The sequence below is a fragment of the Phoca vitulina genome, unplaced genomic scaffold (genome assembly GCF_004348235.1).
Source record: "Phoca vitulina isolate PV1807 unplaced genomic scaffold, GSC_HSeal_1.0 scaffold10, whole genome shotgun sequence".
In the NCBI taxonomy this organism is placed as follows: Eukaryota; Metazoa; Chordata; class Mammalia; order Carnivora; family Phocidae; genus Phoca; species Phoca vitulina.
The window spans coordinates 36,356,063-36,380,049 of NW_022589713.1; the positions used below are offsets into that span (position 1 = coordinate 36,356,063).

A 23,987-nucleotide genomic window follows, 5' to 3' on the forward strand; every position below is an offset into this window, starting at 1 on the left:
TGTGTTCTCCCCTGCCCCAAACTCCTAAAAATTTCATCACCCAAGTTCCTTTAATTCTGGAGATACTGGGATTTAGCCGTGTTTAAAAAAGAAAATGACCTTCAACCAGTTAAGCTTTCCCTGAGTACCCATTAGCTACAAAACAAGGCTGGATGTTGCAGCGGATTCCTAAAAAAGGAGAAAAAAAGGCAGTAATACAGGTGAGTAAAGCAATAGAAATCTATAAAAAAGTCTATTAAGTATGTGAATTCTGCAAGTGATTGGCAAGTACGATAGTGACAGCAAAGAGAAGGGGAGAAGTTAATTCTGCCTAAAGTAAAGGCTTAGGGCTGTAGAAAAGGGCTGTCAAAGAAGGTGGTATTTGTAGAGGCTGGAAGACCGGTTCATCTGGCCCAAATTGCTTGTTTGTTTATTCACTTATTTATTTAGGTGCAGATCTGATGAATAATTTAAATCATGACATATGAACTACTAAAGGCAGTAATTTGCTTTAATCCTAACAAACACGCACACACACACGTACTTTCTTGGGATCTATATACACTATACACACTCCATTTTGGCTGTACATTCAGTCATCCCTGCAATGGGAAGGCAAATTCAATTCTCTGAACACCTTCTGCTTTGGGAAACTGGACTGGTTGGGGGTGGGGATCAGGGGCCACGACTCATCCCCAAAACTTTGGGCTTCAGGAACTGCAGAGGATCATTCTGATTTTCAATCATAGAGCCTTGGAGGGGGAATATCTCACTTTATTCATCTTACCCAGAACAGCCTAGTACAGTACTTGGCACCCAGTAGGCAATCATTTGTCAAATAGATTTTAAGCATTCGCCTTTTCCCCATTAGAGGACGATCAACCCATCACCACCACGTTATGCTTCTTCTGCCAGTTTTATTCAGCTCTGATCTCAGTAGTTAGAAAAACAGGAGAAAGAATGGGGCCATAGCATCCTGAGAGTGGAGCTATGCACGGGGGGGGGGGGGGGGGGGGGGGAGGGAAGGGGGGGGGGGGGGGGGGGGCGACGAATGAAGGCAAGGGAGGCGGAGGGAGCCAATACTCCCACCTCAGCTCCTCTCCTCCAGCAGCAAACGCTCAGCCCCCGCCCTCCCTCTCCATTCCGGACCCTCCACCCGGGTGGCAACAGGGCAGCACCGGCGAGGTGGCGGCAGGGTTCCGACTGTCACGTTCATTCCCCGCTGCTTTTCCAGTCCCCTGCCTCCTCGCCCCTCCTCCCTCCTCCCCAGCCCAGGTTTGGAGGCGATTCCCCTCTAGTGACTGAGACGATCCATCTGGGCGAGCGGCGCTTCGCCTCCCTCGCGTCTTTGTCTCCTCCTCCTGCGAGGCTCCGGGGCCGGCCGCAGGGTCTGCAGCAGCCGCCGCAGAAGCGGGAGCCCAGCGGTGCTCCGCACGGCCGCCCGGGGCCGCGCCCTCGCTCGGCGGAGGCGCCGGAGGACGCCAGCTAGCCACGCACTGCCCGCGTCCCGCGCTCCAGCCGCCGCGCACTACCGCCGCCGCCGCGACCCGGAACGAGCCCTCCCGGCCGGCCCGGTTCGGGGTGGGCAGCCCGGCTAGCAGCCGGGTGGGAAGAGCGGCCGCTGCAGTTCTGGCGGCGCACACCCCCAGGCATACGCATCCAACGCCTCCTCCCTGCGCCACGAGGATGGAGCAGCCACCCCGGCCCGGGACTGGCGCAAGGTAAGGTGCAGCCGCCTGTTGCTTTTTTCGCAAAGCGCGGTGTCGTCCCTCTGCCCGGGTGCCTAGGCCATCCCTTCCATAACAAGTAGAGGGGAACTGTCACCCCAGGTCAGAGCCATGTCCAAACCTCCGGTCCCCTTGGCGCCGAACCTGTTAGAGACCCCCTTCTAGCGAAGGGGAGTCGACCCTCTGTTCGCGTGCAGCCGGCTGCCGTGCAATAGTCTGCAAACTTTTGTGCCCCCCTCCCTGCGCGGTGCTCACCCCGTGCCGTGCAAGTTGCACGTCTAGTTCTCGCGTGCGCCCTTCCCCCAGTCCTCCCCCACTACCACCCCCTGACGTTTGCATCTGCCCATTTCTCTCTCGGTGTTCTTGCTAGTCGACTTTTCACTCCCTGCAGCTCCCGCTAGAGAGGCGAGGGTTTGGGACCCAGCAGTGCTCATCCTGCCTGTGGGGGTTGGATAGGAGCAGAGATAATGAAATAGGAGGGGTGGGACGTGGGGGGGGGGGGGAAGGGGGAAGACTGCGGCTACCCTTGGGGCTCTGTCTAGCACGGCGGGAGCCGGTCCATCCTTGCGAATGCCACCCCCAACTCGGTAATGAAACCCTTGGAGTGGCTTGCGGCTGTGCGCCGCGGGAACGGCTAGTGCAGATCCGGGTGGGTGAAGTAAGTCGTTTGGGGAGGGAAATGTTGCTGGAGGGGTGGGGGAGGAAACCGAGGGTCGGGGATAGATCTGGTTGAAAGGGTACCAAAGGGCTCTGCTTTTTAAAGTGGGCGAGGGGCCAGCCCCGAGCGGTCACCTGACGTGGAGGAAAAAGGATTTGAGTCCTGAGGGCTATGGCCCGGGTGTGTAAATACAGATGGGGGAGGGGCTGGGCACCTGGAGAGGCGCAGAGAGTCAGAATGGAGCCCTGGAATGCCAGAGCCCGAGGGGGGACTTGGGAAGGCAGGCTTCTGGGTGCCTGGGATGGGGCGATCTTCCCCTCCAGGAGAAACAAACCTCCCGGGGAGATTCTGAATGCGTTGGCATCTTAGGCGGTGACTGAGTGATCGGATCATGGACCAGGGATGCCTTTCCAGGCTCTAAGAGGTCCGCTCCTTTCTCCGGCACCCACTTATACACCCTTCCACCTCCGCAGCCGCGTCCGTAGACCCACGCCTATCTTTCCTGCCCCGCGCTCGGAGTCAAAGAGGTCTGCACAGCCGCAGGGTGGGAAGGGGATTCCTGGCCCCCAGGGGAGGCGTGTGTGCGGAGTAGGGGGGAGTCCCCAGCGCCTAGCCAGTAGACAGGGGTTCGAACAGGTTGGAGGAGAGAGCAGGGGCGGAGGCTGCAGTGGGAGCCACCTTTCCCCCCCGCCCCTCCGCAAATCGCACCTGGGCGGAGCGAAGGAGTGGGGGAGCCCCACGCTGCTCCTGCAGGCTCCAGAGCGCAGAGCTGGAGGGCGTGCGGGGCAGGCGAGGGGGTGTGGGCATCAGGTAAGGGGAGACTTGGCTTCCAGGCCCGGGGACCCCAGGCACAGGTGGGTCTGTCCACGTTTGGGCCCCTAGGTAGATCTTTCTGGTTGTTCCAGACGCTTTGGTGGATGCGGGAAGGCAAGGCTCTTTCCTCCTTTACACCCCAGCAATCTGGAATGGAAGACCATCTGCGGGAGGGGACCTAGACTGCTGTTGCAAAGAACGGGCAGTTCCCCAGGCTCCGTTTGTCCAGCTGGGGAACACACTGGGCTACCAAAGGCCTGGAAGCACCTCTTTTAACCCTTCTCTCTCTGAGGAGGTGCACGCCCCTCTCCAAGGAGCACCTTTGGCTGAGAGTCCGATTCCCGGTTCCTACTGGCCGGTAGAAGAATTTGGAGGTTGCGTGGGTTCTGGAGCTGTTTAAAACCCTCTGGCCCTGCCTGCTCAGGCCTCCCACGTGCAGGCTTTTAGGGGCACAGCCGTCTCTGCGGTTGCCCTGCATAAGTCTGCTGCTCTCCTGTAACCAGCGGGGAGAGAGCAGAGCTCCGCGCATTCCTCTTTTCTGGGCCCCACGCTTTGGCCAGACCCTTCCGGAAGAGACGTCGACTCGTCAGGGCTCCGCCGAGGAATCCTGAGGTCGGTCACTCCCATCCTGGGGCACCCCTGGAGCAGCGAGCTCCCAGTCTCCCCGCGGCAAGCTTCAGAGCCCCAAGGAGCGGGAACGGGGATTCCCTCAGCGCAGACTCCCGGTGCAGCTCCTGAGCACAAAGGCCACACCCTCACAGGCCAGGCATCGCGGGGGGATAGAGCGTTGGCTTCTTCCGAAGTACCTGGATACCTGAGGTAGGATCCCAGAATTAAGTCCGTCACCCCGGGTGAGTTAGCTTCCGACACCCCAGGGCCCATTTCTTTCTGGATGCTTATTACCTGGGTTTGTGCTCAGACCACTTCCCTTTGCCTGTAGAAACAGGTTGGAACATGTCCTTCCTGTAACTCTTGAAGGAAGACTTCAAATCCACACCAAAGTGTCCCTCCACCGTTGCTGAGCTATCCTGGGAGACAGGATGATAATAATAATAATAATAATAATAATAATAATAATAATCAGCACTAGTATTTACTGAGCTCTTACTCTGTGCCAGGCACTATTCTTGATATTTTGCATCAACTGTTTTAGATTTACTCTTCACAACAACCCTGGATGATAAAGTTATTTTTCCCAGTTTTATGGGTGAGAAAACTAAGCCATGGAGAAATTATTTGCTTGTTGTCATCCAGCCAATAAGTTGTGAAGGTGGTTAGTTCTTGTGGGTGGAGAACACTGGGTGTGCCCCAAGCTCTCAGCCCCATTTGGTACTAAAGACCTTTTGTCCACAAGGAAGTATGGGTGAGGGCTCCAGCCCTTTACTCCAGACCCCAGGGGCATGCTATATAAGTTCCAGTTCTTGCCTATGGCACTGGGGAGACTGATGGTGCATATTGCCCCTCTCGGAGTCTGTTGGGGTGCATCTTGGCAGGATGAGATCCTGGTACTGGAAGTAAATTTAGGGAATTAGCCGCTGGCAATGGACTTCTTTTCTGGACCTTTTGGTAGACATTCCCTTTTTAAATATGAGGAGAACTGGCAAGGGGGGAATTCAAAGGTGCACAGAGATTTCTATAGTCACAAACTGTAGAAATTATTTTTTTTTTTGCAAATGAGTCCCTTTCTACTGATTGAATCCCAGAATATTAGAGCTAAAGGGACCTCAGATAGCGCTGCTCCCAATCCAGAGGTAGGGAGGAGATTTGGTGATGTGCTCAAGGCTATTCAGTGTGTTCCTAGCATAACTAGTACTAGAAGCACTGTCTTCTGATTCTTGGTCAAAATAAACTATGTTGATGCATGAACAGATTACATCCACTGCTGTTGCTTTTCAGCCTCTTAAAATTAATTAGGAAAAAACTTTTTATTAGGAAAAGTTCACTTTTCTATTTTTCATAAATGCCTCAATCAGCATAACCAGGAAAAGTAATTATCATATAATGGATAAACCATCACAAATGTGGCTCATTTGTAAAAATGTTGCAAACCAATACATATACGCCTTCAGATCAACAGAATCTAACTAACCATGCAAACCTTTAGATGACTCTAAATAAAATTAATTGGATTTTCAATCACTTTAGCAGTCTTTTTGTCAAGTTGAATAGTTCTGTCTGGCCTCACGCCCAAGTATTTGGGAAAATAAGAGAAATCCTCTTGAATACAATGAAATAATTTGGTATTATTTCTTCTGGTTTTCTGACCCTTGGGTCAAGCCTCAGGCTGATGCAAAACAGAAATCTGAGGCAAAACAATATCTTTCTAGTGGATATACTTGGGGGTCAGAAAGGGGAAAAATAGTTCTTTGCCACCTTCTCACCCACTGAGCCCCTATAACAAAGGGACCTTCTCCAGCAGTTTAGGGATTCCATATACCCCTAGGCATTCTTGTAGGACAGAATTCTGGTTTCTAAGAACATCCCCTGTCTTTTCTCTGTAGCTATAGTATCAGGATGTCCTGCCCCTGGAGACAAATCAAGAAAAAGTCAGCTGGAGTAAACAGAGAGGGGGACTGGGAAAAGCCTGTTTCTCAGAATCACATGAGGGGTAAGAATTACAGGCAGACAGATGGTGGAAACTTGGTGCCTTTTATGTCCCCTGGAATAGGATTTCCATCCCTGATGCTGTGGCAAGCCAGGACAGAAGCCCTCAGACAGTGAATCGGGGTGGAGGAGGAAAAGGTGGTCGGGGGTGGGGGGACAGTGCTATCAAGAACCTGGGGTGGGGGGGTCTATGGAGGCTTGGCTGATAAAGGGCTTTGGGGTGACAGGAATCGCCATGGAGAGTCTGCACTAAGAGATGCTCTTCTTCCCCCTTCCCCGCCTACCCACCACCTCAGTTTGCTATCTGTGTTGGGTTGACTGATCTAAATCCCAGAGTCCCCAGTTATCTCAAGGGAAGCGTTCACTTTCTAGAGAATTTATTAGGAATGAATATTGTCGGGGCGCCTGGGTGGCTCAGTCGGTTAAGTGGCTGCCTTGGGCTCAGGTCGTGATCCCGAGGTCCTGGGATCGAGTCCCGCATCAGGCTCCCTGCTCGGCGGGGAGCCTGCTTCTCCCTCTCGCTCTGCCTGCCTCTCTGCCTACTTGTGCTCTCTATCTCTCTGTCAAATAAAGAAAAAAAAAAAAAAGAAATGAATATTGTCTTATGTGAGTCAGAAAAAATATGCATAGTTACACTAATCTTAAGGGAGAACCATGAAAAATCAAATTATCCTAGAAGAGTAGCCTTCTGAAGGTGGGATGCTGGTTCAGTTAGATTATAGCAATGTGAGAGGAAAAAAGACGTAACACTGAAATCAGGTATGACAAAATTCAAAAGAAATGGTCTCTGTTTTAGGAAGCACAGGAAGAAGAATCCTTTTTGATCTGGGCAGACATCCTGGTTCCCAACTCATATCTCTTCAGGGATGATAGGAGACTTAGCTGGAGCCTCATCCTGTTTCTGTGATGGGCATGGTAGTCATGCTCTCTGCCTAGCTTACTGTGGCTCCTATGTGGTGGAGTGTTAAAGGGCCCACACAGCACTTCTGCTGGGACAATTCCTTTTGCATGTATTTATCTTAAATCATATAAACTGATTGCAGTTTGTTGGCAGAATAACAATTATGCATTAAACAACATGTTCTGGGGGAAAGGTTATGAAAAAACGAAGCCCTTTTATTTGGAACACAATGAATAAATTTATTGACGCAATACATAGCATGAATCAAAGTTCTCAGTTTGGGTTAGATATTTGAAAATCAAAAAAAAAAAAAAAACATAATCAAGGACCAGAGCATCTGAACTTGACCTACTTTTAATAACAAGAAAAGCCACATAATAAGTTTCTGTGGAGTTTGAAGAAGACATTGGCAGGGGGGAAAAAAAGGATCACTAAGTAGAACCCGAGAAGCTTTACCCTCATGGATTTTTTAAAATAAATATCTAATATCTTAATTTATATTTAAGTTTGAATATTCCATATGATCAATAAATTTAATATTTTATCTGCAGATTGTGACTTCGATGAGCTTTATTCTACAAGTGGTTGGGAACCATGAGGGAAGCTCTTATATCTGACATACTAGTATATAACTATACATGGTTCATAAAAAGCTAGTGAATTAATACACTGCAACATGACCTAGAAATGTCCATTGTATGTGAGAATGAAGTCTGCAATCTTCTTAAGAGCTAACAGGCTTGGAACATACGATTTTCTCAAAAGGGATGAGTTTCTCGTAAGGGCAGTATAATTCATTTAAAATAAACAAATGAACAAATATTAAAAAAGAACCACACTGATAAAAAGATTTTTTTTTCTTCAAGAGGCTCAAAGAAAATATGTAGTTTCAATTTATCCTAAGTTCTCTGAGCTGCTTTTTATGTTAGCAACTGTCCAATATAAGTGTCACTATACTCTCAGAGAGGTTGTTTTTTTTTTTAAAGATTTGTGCCTTTTCTTAGAAATAAAATAGAAACAAAATAAAAAAATAAAATATTGTGAGCCATGCTCAAACACAGATTAATAGTTGACAAAACTAAGGTATGTTTTCAAATGCAGATTAGGTTCTTTGTTTCTCTCTCTCTTTTCTTTATTTCTTTCCTTTTTTTTTCTTTCTTCCTATTTTAGGCCATTGATATAATTTTCAGTCTACATGTGAGTATTCAATACCTTGCAGGGAGAGTTGGCTATTTCAGGACAAATATTTCCCCTGGTGAGGGCAGGGAGGGGTACAGTGCACTTGTATGTTTGTCCAAAGCTAAAGCACAAAGGTCATGAAGTCACACTGGCTTTTTCTCTAGTCTAACCTCATCACTTCTGATTTAGAAAAGCGATGCTGGTCTAGGCCTGCTTACAGAGGGCTCACCCTGTCAGCAGTGACTAAGCAGTATACTTTCCTTTTGCTACTCTGGGAATTTATGCACTCAGAAGACTCCTGGTCCAGTCTGCTGACCTTCCCTAGGTATCTGGTCATCAGGGATTATTAAGCAGGAATGTCTTCCATCCTCCTATAAATTACATTTAAGCTCGGGTTGGCGAAGGTAGGGTACTCTCCTACCATGGAATGTTTTGTTGTACTTTGTTCAGGTGGTCAGTCTGTTTTTTGGTTGCTTCTTAGAAATACGTCCTGTAGACAAAATTCATTCCCTTCCCTAATGCAGGGTATAGTGTAGATTCTTGGTGTCCAAAGCATCTACTGCAAAACCCAAGAAGGAGGGATGACTGATAGCCAGTCAGGTTAGGAGGGCCGAGAGAGAGGTAACCGAGATGCCCCAGAGGGTAGGTGGAGGAGAGAAGGGGTAAGGAAGGCCAAGAGGGAAAACAGACCACCTGAAGGAAGAGAACCCAGCCATTAGTGCAGAAAGACTAAATGAGATTTTGATAGTAAGCCAAACCTGAAGGATAAGATTAAAAGGCCTAGAAATCAGGGGCTAAAGAAAGTGAACGGGAGTGATAAAGAGCTAAAGAAGTGTACAAGGAAAAATAATGTACCCAAATAATTCCTCAAGGTCTAGGTCAACACAAAGGCAGGCAGGCTAGCTGCTCAGCCAGAGGGCATGGTCTCATACGTTCCCCTGTCCCTTGTTAATGTGGCTCCTCAATCACCAGGCCAAGGGCTCTTCATCTCATTGATGCCTTGCGGCCCTTTGGCAGTCTGCCAATCTTAGGGACCCCAGAATGATGTGTTTAAATTCTTAAAATGCAATGCACATGATTATGACACTACACTACACACACACACACACACATCCCCCACTGTGACCTGCTGATGTATATGTAACAACAAGATCTATTGGTGGGACGGATGGCTACCATCTCTCCTAAGTAGGAATCAGCAGCAATGCTGCTTTGAGATAACTGCAACACCTGTGTTCTGATATGAAAATATCCGATTTATATCAGTGGCAAAATCGCTGGTTCTGCTACTACATGTCAGGTTTGTAGCCTGCGTTCATAATGGAATGAAATACTAAATGGTAGTTCAAAGTTAGTAAACAAAGTTGTCACTTTTTTCCCATTCAAGTTTGTGGATCACTTGAATTCTATTGATAGATGCTCTAGACGTCTGTGACCCCAGGAACCCCAAACCCATATGCTTTAGTATCTTCAACTAACACTGTAGGTGTGCATTGGAACAGGCGTGGGCAAGTTGCAACAGGGTCCTCCTAGCTGCTTTTATCTCTCTGGGATCTCTCTCTCTTTCTCTCTCTCTCTCTCTCTGGACCAATTTTCACTTTTCTGGCCACAGGAACTGGCTTTACCTGCCCTATTCCTAGGGATCAGGTTATAGATATTGGTGGGCATTGGCAAATAAAGAATACCTTTAGCAGAAAGAGAGTCACAGGTCAGGGGCACAAGCAAGCTGTGGGATGCCTTTGTAAGAACTAGAAAATGGGCTTCCTTGGAGCAGCAGTAGAGTCTGGCTCCTGGCTAGATGAATATCGGCCTGTATTTCAGTTCCCGATGGCCGCCTTGGCTCCATGCCCTGTATGTAGCCTTGGCTAGTTTCACCTGAAGTGAGGTTGAATTATCAGACTGCATTTCATATCAGCTGAAAGTTTTAAGTCCCCCCCACCCAACGATTTTTTCCCCCACAAAAAATTGAGCTGCCACAATGGCTTTGAAAGGTGCACTTCCTTTCCCTGCCCACTTCCTGGTTATCAGGAAATGGCCTCAGTGCAGGCAGGTGGATGGAGACCCACGGGAAAATGTCCAGATCTGGAGAATTCTTAAGCTGGATAATAAGGCTGTGAGTGATAGAGAGGGGAATGTGGTCAGAGAGTGTTTTCTAAACAGATCGCTCATATTGTCCCTTGTTGTGAGAAGATGACAGGATGTCCTTGATCTTGGAGATCACCATGTTTCCACTTGTTCTATTTGGTGAAGTAGAACCTGCTCAGTAGAAAAAGCTCTCCTAAGAAAACCTTTGACTTTGCAGGGGGAGGCAACATTTCAGAAAACCTCCTCTTTATATGCAGGTGGAGTATTTGGGAACCAGGCAACCTCATTCTACTTCTAGCTTTGACCTTAACCAGCTTGATATCTTTGGGCTGGTTAAGTCGACTGCCCTCTGCTCTACTTCCCCAGTAAACTGGAGGCTTTCTAGAGCCCCCACCAGCTCTGTGGTCTGTAATGTCAAGGGCGCATCTGGCATTGTTTTATTTATACTCCCTGTGATGGCTTTCCTGTTCAGCTGGTTCAAGCTCACTTTCTTTGCTTAGGCCTCCCAGCCCTGACATGCCACAGAACCAATAGTGATAGGTAGACACTACGCTCTACAGTCCTGAGAGCCTGTTGACCCCCGGAGCCCAGGAGCCCAGAATAAGGGGATGGTGGTGGTTGTCAGGGGTAGTGGTAGAAGGAAGTATAGCGGGTGGGTAAAGGGATAGAGTAAAGAAAGGGTAGAATCATTGATAGGTTTCCTTGCAGCCATAATTGTCACTCAGGAAAGTTGTAGGAAAGATGAAGGAGGGGTTCCTGAAGTTTTGAGTGTGTGTCCATCTTCATAACCGTGTGATGTGTCACTTCCTGCTAAAAACTGGCAAATTACTCCTTGTCGCGTCCAGGAAATTACATCCTTAGTATGGCTTAATAGCTCCTTCCTCACCTGGTCCTACCTGTCTCATCCTCGGTCACTTTCCTGGGCACATCCTGTACCCTGGTGTGTTCCAGCTGAGGAGTTCATACTGGGGAGCACCATCAACTGGTCACCCTTCCTCTTTCCAACTCTGCATTCAGTGATATCATGTTGATAGCTCAAAATCTCCATCTGGTAGGATTATTGACACCACAGAAACTCACAGATACTACAAAGCAGGGCTCTTTATTCCCAGAGAATCTGCTGTTAAAATTTATCAGCACACACTGCCCCTGCCCCCACTGACAGCCTTACAGTTCCTGCCACAGAACATGCCATTCCCTCTTCCTGACAGTTCACCTGCCTGGTTCTCCTTCCTTCCCTCTCTCTTTCCTTTCTTCTGTCTCTCCCTTCCATCTTTTCATCCACCCATCTATCCAGAGGTAGCCAGACTCCGTTCTTATTCCCCTTCTGCAACTTAACAGCAAGCTGAGTGACTCCAAGAAAATGTCTCAACCTTTCATAGGCCTCCATTTTCTCTATGTGAAATGTTGTGAGGCTGAAATGAGTTCCTGTGTATAAGGTGCTCAGAGCAGTGTCTGGCACATGGTAAGTACTACTTACTTCTTTGTTTTTAGTATCAATCAAAACGTTGTTGATTGCCTGCTATGTGCCCAATACTGAATATGCACATATGAAAACAGGTTTAATAAAATAACACAAGAAAGTATTTAAGAGCCCTGAACAAAGGCCGGTTAGTTCTTCCAGGGATACCAAGAACTGACTTCATGGAGCCAGGGGCCTTTGAATTGAATTCTGAAAGATTGCTCTCATACCCCCACCAAACTGGCAAGACAGACAGATGCATCCCAGGGGAAGGAAGTCACGTGAGCACAGTCACGGAAGTGGGAAGAGCATGACCTGCTAGGGTCTTGTGTAGCTGAGCATGAGCCCATGGAGGGAGAGGGAGTCTTTTTTTTTTTTTTAAGATTTTTTTTTAAGATTTTATTTATTTATTTGACAGAGAGAGAGAGACAGTGAGAGAGGGAACACAAACAGGGAGAGTGGGAGAGGGAGAAGCAGGCTTCCCGCCGAGCAGGGAGCCCAATGTGGAGCTCGATCCCAGGACCCTGGGATCAAGACCTGAGCCGAAGGCTCACTTCCTCAGGCCAGTCTCCTCTTAGCTCTGCTCTTCCTTTGCCTGCATGAGGACAGATCTGAGCTTTGGTTTTTACAAAAAAGTCAGAAATCCAGATTTTTATGGGAAAACTCCTGAAGCTTAATGGTTGAACTAATTCAATTAAAAACAGAACAAAACAAAACACAGAACACATCCGCAGGCTGTATCCAGCCTCCTGCAGAAGAATGGAGTTCTAGTTCCCAAGCTGGTGTGATGGTGAATGGAGTTCTAGTTCCCAAGCTGGTGTGGTGGTGAATGGAGTTCTAGTTCCCAAGCTGGTGTGATGGTGAATGGAGTTCTAGTTCCCAAGCTGGTGTGATGGTGAATGGAGTTCTAGTTCCCAAGCTGGTGTGATGATGATAAAATCTGCACTTGGAATTTCTGATTTTGAATAGAATTCTGCTATTAACTGTGTGACCGAAGGTGAGAGTCCCTTTGACTCTTTGAGCCCCAGGTTTCTACCAAATGGCTATCATATTTCTCGACCCACGTAACTTACTGTAAGGATCCTTTTGGACTATGGAGATAAAAGCCCTTGCAAAGAACCAGACATGCGTTAGAATTATTCCCAGGCTCTGTGTACTATGTGCACAGCCCCAAGCGTGAATTAAGTCACCCAAAGATACCTGAATGTCCTTACCTGCCTTTTCAATTTTGACACTAGATGGGGGAAGAGAAATGTAGGAGTGTTTTTACCCCTTCGTTCTGTGAAAAACATGAAGGAGCTTGACATTCCATTTTGGAAGTCTGTATGTCAGAGATCCAGCTGAAAGTTATTGATTGCTTCTGCATGGACTCAGGACCATGGGGAAAGGTGCATTCAACCTCTGTGATATGTGCTGGTGGTTTCTTTGAGGTGGCAGAGAATTGTCTGAAAGAAGTCAGCTGCACGAAGTTTTCGTCAGAGTCAAAGCCTGCACTTGGATTTCTGGAATTTCTCTTCTTTGATCCCTGTCCATTCCAGGCTGGCTTTGATCATATAGGCTTTTAAGGAAATGATCGAACCTTGGAAGAGTCAAATCATTTCTAGTCGAGGGGCCGGGCCGGGTGGATGTTGGCTTTCCCGTAGCAGAGGGGTGAGTATGCAGCTAGCCTACTTCCTCAGGCCTGGTTAAAAGTGCTCTGTAATTGCAGCTTTGTGAAAACCTCAGGCCTAGTATAATACATTGAATCTTCCTGTTATTCTGATTTTGTGTTATTTTTATTTGTTTTACTGTATTGCCTGATTGAACTTGATCATGAGAAGCTTCAAAGAGGCAGGCAGGAAGTAAGGACACCTGATTTTTAAAAGCATATCATTTCTGGATCTTGACCTCACTGCGGAGATCTTATGATTTCTGCTTTAGATGCTGACCTGAGTTTATTTCACTCTCCTCTAAACCCCACACCACCTGGGTCTTCAGGACTGAGGTGTCTGGTGCTGCTGTAGCTCTCATCCTTTGTTGGTGTCTGGGGTCCTCAGCCCTAACCACTGCAGCAGCCAAATCGCACAGGAACCAAAGTCCTACTCTTCTGAGATGGATTGGAAACAGTTAAGTCTATTGAATTCACATTGTAGGTGACATAGCATATTTGACAGTAAAGAGGAATTGAAGTCCTAACCCCTAACGTGACTGTATTTGGGAGGTAATTAGGTTTGGGTGAGGTCATGAGGGTGGACCCCTCATCATGGGATTAGTGCCCTTTATAAGAAGAGATACCAAGAGGTTGCCTCCTCTCTTTCCACCCACATCCACTGAGGAATGGTCTTGTGAGGCTGCAGCAAGAACAAGGCCATCTACAACCCAAGGAGAGACCCCTTACAAGACATTGGCCATGCTGTCCCCTTGGCTGTGGTATTTTGTTACCTCAGCCCAAGAAGACTAATACGGGAGGTTACTATAGGTTAGTCTGGGCACCTAGCCACCTTGTGAAACATTTCTTTGAGCAAAGACCTGCCTGTGTTTGTACCACTGTATGTGATGTTCACCACCAGCCAGGCACGTAGTAGGCATTCATTAACAACTTGTCGAATGAACGAACACTAATGAATGGAGTGACAAACATCCAATTTAGAAACAAACATTTGGAAAAAAATTCTTTCGAGTATTGGGGATTTTCTGCAGTCATGGTTTGAGATGAAGGAAAAATAAATTCTTTGAGTATACTGTGTGTGGGGTGTGTGTATGTATGTATATACCAAGCTGTTAACAGCTTGCACGTTTTTACTAGCCCACCCCATGGAGACATAATGATAGTAAAATAAATACAGTCAGCATGCTTTCCTATTTACCCAGCATGCAAGCAAGTGACTATTTCCAAGCATTTGCAATTTCATCAAGGTCTCCTAGAACCATTCTCCATAAAGAGATGCTGAGTTGGGCTGCTGACCTACCAAAACCTAATTGCCTGAAATTTAGTAAAAGAAAAAAGAAAAGTCATTTCTTTATAAGAAAGTCACCAAACTTCTATATTGGAAAGGAATTCTGAGGTCCCTTTGGATTTCAAATCCCTAATGGGCAAGTTGCCATGGAAGGACGTAATTTTCCTGACAAAATGGTGGCTTTAGAGTTTTTTCTCATTCCTCTGAGAAATCCTTCAGACACTGTGAGGTGTTTGCTCCATGGCTTTTGCCATTGGAGAATGGAGAAGCTATTTCCTCAAGATGCTATTCATCTTTATTCATATCTGAGTGCAGATGAGTTCAGAATGTGTGGGTGTGGGATTTGAAGAGTGAAGTACTTAGGTAAAAGTTGATGTGCCAGTTGTGTAATGAAGAAAATGTATTGACAATATTAAATTGTGGGCTGAAGCTGGCTTTTGGTGTTAAAAAAAAAAAAAAGAACAAAATTTCCAAAAGTGACAGCATTGTTTTTATGCCAGGGTGTTTCTAAATGTTGGGACAACAGTGCCGAGAAATATGGGTCTTCAACGTGCATTGCTTTCTTCTGCCTCGCCTGGTTTTACCCTATAAGCCCCACATCGCTTTCTTTTAAATTGGAAGGTGTTACAGTGTTTCTAAATATACATTCATATTGTACTTAACTGAGGGAAATAGGTTCAGTAATAATAGGCAAGATTTTAATTTACTTTGCATGTTGCAGGTGGAAGAGCCAACTGGTTTCTAGAAAAATTAATGGTAATTTATTGAGTCAGTAAGAAGTTACTGTTCACTTCCCAAGCTCCAAAACCTCTAACTCATCATCAACTTCTATGGTGTTAACAGGTGAAATTGTGCATTTACTTCTTTTTAAAAAGTAGTGTTCTTTTCTCTACTTTGCCTTTTTTTGGTGCTGATTAACAGTAGACGCTAATTCGGGACGCCTGGGTGGCTCAGTCGTTAAGCGTCTGCCTTCGGCTCAGGTCATGATCCCAGGGTTCTGGGATCGAGCCCCACATCGGGCTCCCTGCTCTGCGGGAAGCCTGCTTCTCTCTCTCCCACTCCCCCTGCTTGTGTTCCCTCTCTCGCTGTGTCTCTCTCTGTCAAATAAATAAATAAAATCTTAAAAAAAAAAAACAAAACAGTAGACGCTAATTCAGAGAAATCTTCTTTCTCCTCAGTGTGGGTGGAGTAGGGGTGATGAACATGACTGTGACCAGTGCCAGGTAACATTTGTGGATTCTACCTGCAGCAGGTGTTTCTGGTAAATACACATGGATGTTCAGGGTCCTGGATTAGTAATGCAATGCCTAGTTCAGGGGATTTTAACCATTTTTCTTGCTATGTAACCTTTTGGAAGTCTGGTAAAACCTATGTACTCTTTCTTATTTTTTTAATGTAAAATTAACATTTTTAGTTTGTTTAAATTAAATCTAAAAATATTTTAAGTGTAAAAATTAAAGTACATAAGATTACAAAGAACCGTAACAACAACAAAAATACCCACAAAACACTGATTCTCAGGGATTACTGGAATCTCTGTCTCACTGAACTTACAATATTATGCGTGACCTATATCACTGCCAAATCTGTCATCACTATTAAAAAAATATCACTTTAAATAACACACTTCAGTAGTTAGCTTTACCATCCAATGTGTTTGAACTTGCCTGGTCTAGACTTGTAGCCCACATACCTGTCATATTTCAAAAGGCAGTGCTAACTTATGAAGAATTAAACATTCTCATTTAGACTGGCCAGTTTTGCAAAACTATAACAAATAATCTAAATGGTTGACTTCTTTCTCCACGAAGAATAAATAAGTATAGATGGGGCAGCCATTAAACAACCCAGATGTCTGGATCACTGAGTGAGAAGATGCACCTTTTCCCTTTTGTGGCTGAATGACTACTAGGTGAGAAGTTGACCGATAATTGTCTCTCTATATTAGGAGGGGTTATGAGCAGGAGGAATGAACTATTATAATTTTAAAGTTGTGATATGCATAAATGATATTTCAGGATTTCTGAACAACTGTGTTGCTATATATAAAAAAAAAGCTGTGATTTTTATTGGTGATATCAGATACTGATGACAGTAGTGTAGTCTGTTGCTTGTCTTTAGAGTTGAAGAAAATGCCAAATTCCAGTTGTTGATCAGTGTGGGGGGAAAGTCAGAAAAGAACTCCCACGGTTGTGGATCCCCTGCACTGTAGTCATGGCCTCTCAATGGGGGACCATGAACCCCAAGTCAAAACCCTTGCCTCAAGGTGTGAGTCAATGCCTGATAACATGGGAAATAACAATGAGAGCAGTTTTCAGACAGATGAAACCCACAGAAGGGGTTAGAAAAGAACGTTACCGTCTAGTAATTTATTTAACATGCTAGAATTCGACCTAAAGAGTGTGGTTGGCTTAGTAACTAGTCTCTTTGAGAGAGATGCTTTCGCCTTTATTCAGTAGAGCATTGGGTCTTCTTTGAGAGCCAATGACATAATGTTGTGAATAGTCTCATCAGTATGAATTCTTAAGCTGTTTAAGGGTGGGTCTGGTGTTTTGAAATAAGCCAAAGTCATTTGAAGTAAGGCTGCTAAAGGTAGACGGTGATCAGGTGTGTAAACACCAGACTGGAACTTGAAAATTTTGAGGCTTCTTTTCAGAAGGGACTCATTAGCTGTCCTGGAGGCTGCTCCATCATTGGGAAGGCAGGTAGGGATGAGATCTGGAAAAGATTGAGTTTCCAAAATGATAGCATCCTTGGAATCCGCCTGCAGTCCCCGGGGTGACTAATTTATAGAGGAACACTCATTTCCCTCTATAAAGTAATGTTCCAAGATGGTTTCATAATATTTAATGACAATATTCAATAGTCACATTCTATACCATCTTAAATGGAACTGCACTCTCCAACAGAAATATAATACTATCTACTTACGGAATTTAAAATTTTCCAGTAGCCACATGAAACATGTTAAAAGAAAAAGGTGAAATTAAGTTTAATAATGTTTTTTACTTAACCCAGTATATCCAAAATTATCATTTTAACATATGATCGAGTTAAAATTTATTGTTTGTTTTTTTTTATACCGAGTCTATGAAACTAGTGTGTATTTTATACAGCACATTGCACATTGCACACTGAATTTTCATCAGAAACACTTGACCTATGTTCAGATTTCACAAAACTGACAATTGAAAAAGCAGGTTCACATATCCACGTTGTTTCAAATATATTTGAATGTTTTCCAATAAATGGCATTATTGGGTTTTAAATTTACATTAATCACAAATAAAATTAAACATTTAGCTCCTCAATTATGGGAGCCACGTTTCAGATGCTCGGTAGCCACTGCGACTAGTGGTTACTGTATTGGGTGGTGTGGGTCTAGATTATATGGGGAAACAATGGGAGCAAGATCCATAAGCACAGTGTGGACATTTAAACTCTGGAAAACTTGGGAGTTGCTTGTCCTTCCATTTTTTCGTCCTTTCTATGAAAGTTATTTTTGTCTTCTTGTTAATCCAGTATCTTCCCAAAAGCTCCCCATCCATTTAGGATCCATTTATATGACCCTCCAAAGGGCCTTTCCTTATGAGTATTTACCATTTACATCCGGGGGCACCATATGGTCTCTGCTTCATAGATGGGAGGTTCGGGGATGAGTAGAGATGATTGGAAGAAGAAAAGAAGTTAATACCCTGGCTCCAGATTCTTATGACTAAGCACTTAAACCATGGGAGTAAAGTTTCCCGACTCTAAGCCTCACTGGATGCACCTCTGATTCTGATTCTGAAGACTTGGGGTGGGGCTCAGGAAACTGCCTTTTCATCAAGTCTTCCTTGCTCTCCCTACCTCAGGTGATTCAGCCCAGCCTAATCTAGTAACTGCTGCCCTGAGCAGCCCTCCCTTCCGCTGTATTATTTTTGCTAATGGGTCATAAAGTGTGTTCCGAGAACCCCCTTCATCAGAATAGCCTGTGTTTTGTTGAAGTGAGGAGTTCTAGGCCCTGCCCCAAACCAGCAAAGTCAGAATAGCTGCGTCTATGAAGCTGAGAAACTGCATTTTTAATAAGCTCCTTAAGTAATCCTTGTGTCTAGTGATTTTAAAAATCACTGCTTTATGCAGACCCCTCTCCAACTTGGACATATGAAATTCTTTGACCCCACCCTTTCTCATTCACTTTCTTTCCCCGTGTCTGATGTTTAGAAATCGATTCACTGTCGCATTTATTCCATTTCCCCTGTGTTCAGGTCATTTAACAAATACACATTTATTCCAGGGACCTGGGATACAAAGATATAGATTGTGAGATTCTGTCTTGGACCTCTGAGAACGTGTGGACATAGGAGGGAGAGAGAGATCTATGGAAAGCTGAGCTCATAAAGAAAGCATTACAGGCAGAGTGCAACATGTATGTGCTGGGAGCAGTGAGGTCACAGAGAAAAGAGTCATATTTGCTTGGGCTGTGAGTTGGTGAGAATGGCTTCAAAGGGGCTTTAGAGACCCTGGATGGATTGAAGGAAAGATCAAACTGATATCGCACCTGACAGAGAGAGGAGGGGCAGGAGACCTGGAGAACCTAATATGAATTAGGATAGGAACAGGGAAGCAGGGCTATCATGAATGAGGGATTTATTGTATGGAGGATCCCAAGCAGTTTTTGTTTATGTGGATTATATTATCCTTATTTCCCATATTAGAAATTAAAACTGAGATATTAACAAAATGATTACTAATTCATTAAAATAGCAATAATAAACCCATTACATATTAACATAAAAACACATTTTTATGAAAAATAATTTATTTTCCAGAATGAAAATTCAGTGAGAAGAGTGACATCTTTATACATTTCTGTACATCTCTAACATCTGGCTTAATAGAAGACAGTCTGATTCTCATATCTGCTTCTGGATTCACTCTGTTGTGATATCCCATGTCAGAAAACCTTTGGAAAACTACCCCATATACTTATGATAGAATAAGCGTAGAAAAGGCAAATCACAACTTTAATATTATATATGTAGTGTTATGGAAATAGTCTATATCATATCTACAGTCAAATCATGTCTACAGTATCATGGAAAGAGTCTCGTCTTAATGTAAGGGTCTCAGGGACCCCCAGGAGTCCCTGGACCACACTGTGAGAGTCACTGGTGTAGAGGGTGGCTTGGTGGGCAGGCAAGGGGAGAGACCTTGTAACAGTGTAGGGGAGGAAGATGAGGGCCTGCACCAAGGTGTATCGGTAGGGAAGGAGAAGAGCGAATGGAAGAGACAGACTCTAGGGAGACAGATGCCACAGAACTTAGTAACCAATTGCGTGTTGGGATGAAAGAAAAGTGAGAATCCCTGAGAGCATCCTGGGCTGATGGATAGCTGGGTATCTACCAGCTGCCAGGACAGGTGTGGGCTGTTCCAACCTGTCCCTGAGCCACCCAGGCCTTCTGCTCCACAAAGCTTTGACCTGAGGTAGAAAGGAGGTGGGAGGTCTAGCCCTAGAATACTTTTCTGGAGGTCTGATGCTCAGTTTTTTGAGTAGGATTGTACATTTGCCAAAATTAGGATGGGTAGAACTACTAGAAGCATTTGAGTGTGAGCTGGCCTAGGCTACATGTTTCACATATGAAGGGACACAGGGAAAGATGATTGTTTGGTGAGTAGCCAAGCTGACAGAGGTGAGGTTCAGAGAATGCCCTTCTCTTGGGGGCTGGGAACATTTGTGATTAAAAGAGCATTTAGGAGGGATTCAGGAAGCCAGAATGTGGTTGTGTGTGTGTGTGTGTTTATATATATGTATATGTATGTGATTATATGTGTGTGTGTACAAATATGGTTTTATATGTGTAATGGTGTATATATGTATGGTTTTATATATTTAAAAAAAAACTATATAGGTTCAGGCCTCAGCATGAGGTATGGAATGAACTGGCCCTGGGGATCTGAAGTTGTAGATGAAGTTCCTGGTTTGCCACCGACTAGCAGTGTGACCTTGGACAACCCACCCAGCATCCCTGGCCTCGGTCTCCTTCTGGCAGACGTAGAGGGGTATGAAACATCAGGAATTCTGTGATCCAATAGGCGTATTTTACAGGCCACAAAGAGTGATCTTCTGGAGGACACAGTGATTCCTTCCATCAGTGTCTGAGTTTGCTTGAGTAGCATTTTCCTGAGCCTATTTTCCATCTTGCCTATTGAGGGCCTGGGAAATGAATAGAGAAGCAATCAATCTGCTGTCAGGGGACTGGAGAGAGCAGCTGTGCCTCTCGGGCATTGCAGGACTTGTCATTTGTTTGGATGTTGGCCCTGGCTTGCCCCGACAACCTTGGCACCTTCTTGTTTCCTTAGTTCTTGAGAAGGCCTTTTATGCCATCTGTCTACACACACATGCACGACACACACAGCAGTATGACCATACTCCACTCAGTATTTCCCCAAGAAGCCCACTTTGGTATGGGAAATCATTTTAGATGTGCATAAATTTGCTTTGGATATTTTTGTGTACTTTGATAGGTATTAGAAAAATATAGCAAGCATAGCAAAACCGTTTTTATGGATATTATTTCTTAGGATGATAGTTTAAATAAATAGATTGAATTAAAGTAAGGGATTGCATAAAGGCTAACACAAGTCAAACCTGGATATAACAAAATTCTTGAAGGTGGTATGTGAGTGACTGATATGTGGGAAGCACTAACTTGATTGCACTGATGAGGCTTTTAACAGATGGAGGAGACTCTTCTATCAGGTAAGACCTGATACCTATGTCAAAAGTGTTCTTATTCTTCATTGGTTAGGTATTTCAGCCTAAATATTCCTTTTGGGAACCATAAGTATTTCACATCTACTTTATATTGGTCATGTTAGGTACTTAGAACGAGAGACTTTAACCTGGATATAATTAGAGGAAAAAATCAGATGATTTAAAATGAAAGGAAATTCTGTAAAACAGCTGGGCCAGAACACTACAAAAATGTCAGTGTTGTAAAGGGCCAAAAATAAACAAATAAACATGGCTGGGGAACCATTCTAGATTAAAGAAGACTCAAGAAAGATGACAACTAAATATAATGCATGATACTCGATTGGACCCCGGATCAAAAATAAGAAGTTATAAGGGACATTTGGGGACATTTAAGGGATTTGAAAACCAACTGCTTATTAGAAAACTGTATAGTTATAAATTTTACATTTCCTGAGTGTGATAATTGCAGTAGAGGCAACTATTCTTGCTCTAAGGAGATTTATGCTCAAGTATTTAGGGATGAAGTACATCAATGTCTGGAATGAACCCTCAAATAATTCAAGCCAAATATACATAGATATTCACTTGTGCACCTAATGCCCATGTATACATATACATAGACATATACACACACCACACACATGCATGTGCATACACATAGACACACATGCACACATTCACACATTCACACATGCATACTCACATATGTACAAGAAGAGGGAAAACAAATGTGACAGAATATTTATTTATGTTTTAAAAAGACTCATTTATTTATTTGAGAGATATAGAGACAGTGGGGAAGAGGCAGAGGGAGAGGGAGAAGCAGACTCCCTGCTGAGCATGGAGCCCAATGCGGGACTCGATCTTAGGACCCTGAGATCATGACTTGAGCTGCAATCAAGAGTCCAATGTTTAACCAGCTGAGCCCCCAGGCACCCTGCGACAGAATATTTAACAGCCGGTCAGTCTACTGTGTTCATGGTGCAATTCTTGCACCCTTTCTGAAGTCTTAGACCTTAAAATTGTTCAAAATAAAGAGTTAGAGAAAAATATTAGACTTTCAGAGGTAGAGAAGTCTCAGAGATAATGTACAATTTTCGTTATGCAGATCAAGAAGTAGGTGCTGAAGCTACAGGGTATTTACCCCAAAGATACAAATGTAGGGATCCAAAGGGGTACATGCACCCCGATGTTTATAGCAGCAATGTCCACAATAGCCAAACTGTGGAAAGAGCCAAGATGTCCATCGACAGATGAATGGATAAAGAAGATGTGGTGTATATATACAATGGAATATTATGCAGTCATCAAAAGGAATGAGATCTTGCCATTTGCAACAACGTGGATGGAACTGGAGGGTGTTATGCTGAGCGAAATAAGTCAATCAGAGAAAGACATGTATCATATGACCTCACTGATATGAGGAATTCTTAATCTCAGGAAACAAACTGAGGGTTGCTGGAGTGGGGGGGTGGGGTGGGAGGGATGGGGTGGCTGGGTGATAGACACTGGGGAGGGTATGTGCTCTGGTAAGCACTGTGAATTGTGCAAGACTGTTGAATCACAGATCTGTACCTCTGAAACAAATAATGCAATATGTGTTAAGAAAAAAAAAAAGAAGATAGCAGGAGGGGAAGAATGAAGGGGAGGAGATCGGAGGGGGAGACGAACCATGAGAGACTATGGACTCTGAAAAACAAACTGAGGGTTCTAGAGGGGAGGGGGGTGGGAGGATGGGTTAGCTTGGTGATGGGTATTAAAGAGGGCACGTTCTGCATGGAGCACTGGGTGTTATGCACAAACAATGAATCATGGAACACTACATCTATAACTAATGATGTAATGTATGGTGATTAACATAACAATAAAAAATAAAAAGGAAAGAAATCCTACTAAAATGAAATAAAGGAATAAAAAAGAAAAAAAAACTAATGATGTAATGTATGGTGATTAACATAACAATAAAAAATCAAAAAAACAAAAATAAAGAAATAGGTGCTTAAAAGTTGGATGACATTTTTCTTGAGCTTACTCAGGAGCATGCTTACTTAGTGTGGAGAACCAAAATTGCCCTGCAGCTCTTCCACAGCTAAGGTTCTTTCCACCAAGTAACCGGTAGACATACAGCCAGTCTCTCGTCAGCAGACGGTTCATGGTGACTGCCTGGATTCTTGCTTGCGTAGGCTTCACTGTTACAGCTGCTAAAACAACACGTTTGCACACAGAATAGCCTCTGCTCTTATATAATGAGATTTTTGTCAAGTCCAAAGTCTTCAGTTCATATTTATTGAGTGCCTACTCCAGGCATTGTTCCTAGGGGCTGGTGGAGGATGGTTAAAATTCTACTTCTCATGGAGATCATGTTCTGGGATGGGAGGGATGGAAGTAGCCAGGCAAGTAATGAAAATTAATTGGGTGATTTCAAAACTTGTTTCATCTTAATAAAGAAAAAGAAAATTATGAGGGTAACAAGACAGGGAGTGATGAAGCAGGGGGAGATAGGATGGTTGTGGAAGGCTTCTCCGAAGAGATGGCCCATCATTAAGATCATGAGGGAGAGTATTTTATTTTACATGTCTGTGCTATTTATTCCTAATTCTCCTGACCTTTGAGTTGGATGTCAAGGTTAAGGGTCTTCTGAAACCCAGCTGTTCTGCCAGGCTGCCACAGGGTCTGTGTTGGTCCATGCCAAGTGACCAGAGAATGGAGCCAACACGTGGATGTGCTCTTGCTCTCGCATCTGTCCTCATTCTCTGGTTGGTGAGTGCAGGTGTTCTCTGTGCACTTCTCATCTATATGGTGGGCTTTCTAAAAGGTTAAATCCAAAAGCCACAGAAAGGTCACAGAAAGGCTCATACTGACCCATGGTGATGAAAGTGAGTTATTGTCCCCAAATAATCCTGC

The 23,987-nt window shown here is 44.6% G+C and overlaps 1 protein-coding gene across 9 annotated transcripts in view; it reads left to right on the forward strand.

The window, feature by feature from the left end:
* The first annotated feature begins 1,087 nt into the window (after positions 1-1,087).
* The window catches only part of LRRC3B (leucine rich repeat containing 3B), a 90,941-nt gene continuing 68,041 nt past the window's right edge, over positions 1,088-23,987 (forward strand). For 2 of the 9 annotated variants that reach the window (XM_032408813.1, XM_032408823.1), the window contains exon 1: positions 1,088-1,700. The gene's annotated coding sequence lies outside the window, so the exon portion shown is untranslated. The other 7 variants (XM_032408814.1, XM_032408812.1, XM_032408815.1 and 4 more) reach the window with 6 other exon arrangements.